The sequence below is a fragment of the Tupaia chinensis genome, unplaced genomic scaffold (assembly GCF_000334495.1).
Source record: "Tupaia chinensis unplaced genomic scaffold, TupChi_1.0 Scaffold147282_1, whole genome shotgun sequence".
NCBI classification, from domain to species: domain Eukaryota; kingdom Metazoa; phylum Chordata; class Mammalia; order Scandentia; family Tupaiidae; genus Tupaia; species Tupaia belangeri.
Window position 1 is genome coordinate 2,683,785 of NW_006207133.1, and position 2,799 is coordinate 2,686,583.

The 2,799-nt window shown below is 40.4% G+C and overlaps 1 pseudogene; it reads left to right on the top strand.

Annotated features, from left to right (window-relative positions):
- Window positions 1-2,591, top strand: part of LOC102497287 (peroxiredoxin-1 pseudogene) — a 20,663-nt pseudogene extending 18,072 nt beyond the window's left edge.
- Window positions 2,592-2,799: the final 208 nt, after the last annotated feature.

Sequence of the window (2,799 nt, forward strand, 5' to 3'; positions counted from 1 at the left end):
TTTCCCTACTCCAATGTCTCCTGGAGTTTCCCCAGTGTTTTCTAGAAGCAGCTTAATAGTTTGGGGTCTTAGATTTAGATCCTTGATCCACCTTGACTTGATTTTTGTCAAAGGTGAAAGGTAGGGGTTCAGATTCATCTTTCTACAGGTGGAAATCCAGTTTTTCCAGCACCATTTGCTGAAGAGGTTTTCCTTTTCCCACTGGATTGACTGGTATCCCTTGACAAAAATCATTGGGAATGATTGGGAATTTATTCCTGTGGACTCAGTTCTGTTCCATTGGTCCACATGTCTGTTCTTGTGCCAGTACCATGCTGTTTTGATTACTACAGCTTTGTAGTATATTTTGGGGTCAGGGAGTGAAATGCCGCCCACTCCACTCTTCTTGTGTAGAAATTGCTTTGGCAATACGGGGTCTTTTATTATTCCAGACAAATTTTATTATTGTTTTTTTCTAGATCTGTGAAGAATGTGTCTGGTACTTTGATTGGCATTGCATTAAATAGGTAGATTAATTTGGGTGATACTTTTTTCTAGGTCAGAAGTTTTGTCTTCTACATTGAAGATTTGATTATCTGCTTGGTCTAATCTTTTAATACTTTTGAGAGAGGTTTTAATTTCCTGTGTCATATTCTTCACCTCTAACAATTCTGTTTGATTCTTTTTTATGGTGCCTATTTCTTCTTCCAAATTGTGAAAGGACTTTCTTATCTCCTGGAGCTTGTTGTCTCTTTTCTCTTGCATCTCATTTAGTTTGGTTACTACAAATATTCTGAATTGCTTATGTGACATTTTCCACAACTTCTATCGTGTTGTCAGTGGGTGATGTGGAATTGATATTTTCCCTTGGTGGAGATACATTTTGTTGGTTATTCATATATCTTGTGCTTCTGTAATTGTTCCTAGTCAACTGGTGATCTATATGTTTCTTCTTAAATTATTCAAGGTATCTCTGAGCTTTCAAAGGTGTGCAGGAGTAGAAAATTGGTGACTTGTGTCTGCTCAGCCTCTCTCTGTTGCTCACCAGCACGCTACACTGTTGTCACTGGTCCTGGGTGACCCATAATCCTTCCTGTCTCTAAAGAAGAAATGTGCCTGAAACTGAGCTGCTGAACTTCGACTTAGAAGCAAAGAAAAGATTGTGTGGCACATACTATCCAAAACATCAAAGTCCTGAGATTTCAAAAGTGAATGGTGGAGGGGATGAGCCAAGGGTCCCAGCAGCCTGGCTACCGGCAAGGCCCTTAACTTGAACTGGTATCCGGATGGAGAAGGAGGGGCACAAGTTCATCTTAAAGTCCAGCGGACCTCTCATAAGAAACAATGCGAGCAAGGAAAGAATAGGAAAACATATTCAAACTGTTGAGTGAAAAACAATTTCAACCAAGAATACTATATCCAGGAAGATTGTCCATATGGTAAGAGAAGACAAGAACATTCTCAGATAAACAAAACCTGAAAGAATTTACCAACACCACACCAGTTCTCCAAGAAGTTCTGAAGGGAGTGCTATCCCAGGAAAACTAAAGTCAGACACACAGAAATAAGAGTTCTAAGACAACTAAGAAAATGGCCAGCTTAATAGTAGGGACAAGACCAGAGTTGAATGTTATCTTTCAGAATTTAAACGGAAAGATCAACCACAACAGAATATAAAGTACATGAGTTTGAATGGATGAAATAGAATTTTATGACTTTTGACCAAAACATTACTAACCTTCTATGCATTGTTTTCCAGTGTTAAAGAGTTTTGTCTTATCTTGAGTTGTGGAGAGGTCCACGTACCTACCATTCAAATAGAATCCTAACCTGTTTCCTGGCTTTAAGTATTAAGCAAAGTTCTCTTCACATTTTTTTTACATTACGATTTCATAAAGCTAAAACTGCCTTTCTTGAAATTAAAAAAAAATAATTAAAAAAAATACCTATTGGTCCTCTTCCTGGCTGGCCTCAGTTGCATTTCTGTTTGGGAACTAGAAGCTGCTGATAGGAAAATATCTTCAGGAAATGCCAAAATTGGGCACCCTGCCCCTAATTTCAAAGCCACAGCTGTTATGCCAGGTGGCCAGTTCAAAGATATCAGCCTAACTGACTACAAAGGATATGTTGTGTTTTTCTTTTATCCTCTTGACTTCACTTTTGTGTGCCCCATGGAGATCATTGCTTTCAGTGATAGGGCAGAAGAATTTAAGAAACTCAACTGCTAAGTGACTGGTGCTTCTGTGGATTCTCACTTCTGTCATCTAGCATGGATCAACACACTCAAGAAGCAAGGAGGACTAGGACCCATGAACATTCCCTTGGTATCAGACCCCAAGTGCACCATTGCTCAGGATTATGGTGTCCTAAAGGCTGATGAAGGCATCTCCTTCAGAGGTCTTTTTATTATTGACGATAAGGGCATCCTTCGGCATATCACCGTAAATGACCTCCCTGTTGGCCACTCTGTGGATGAGACTCTGAGACTAGTTCAGGCCTTCCAGTTCACCGACAAACATGGGGAAGTATGCCCAGCTGGCTGGAAGCCTGGCAGTGATACCATCAAGCCTGATGTCCAAAAGAGCAAAGGATATATCTCCAAGCAGAAGTGAGCACTGGACCTATGTAGTACTGGGCTACATCGGGCAGCCATGAGAACAAGACCTCTTTCATATTTTTTTCATATTTAAAACATAAGACTTAGTTTCAGCCAAGATGTGTGGGCCACTAGAGGCCTGACCTATGTGGGTTGGGGAGGCCACCTTTTCTTTTCATTCATGGAAATGGCCTGAGTTGTCATATGAGGCAGGCCATCTGATG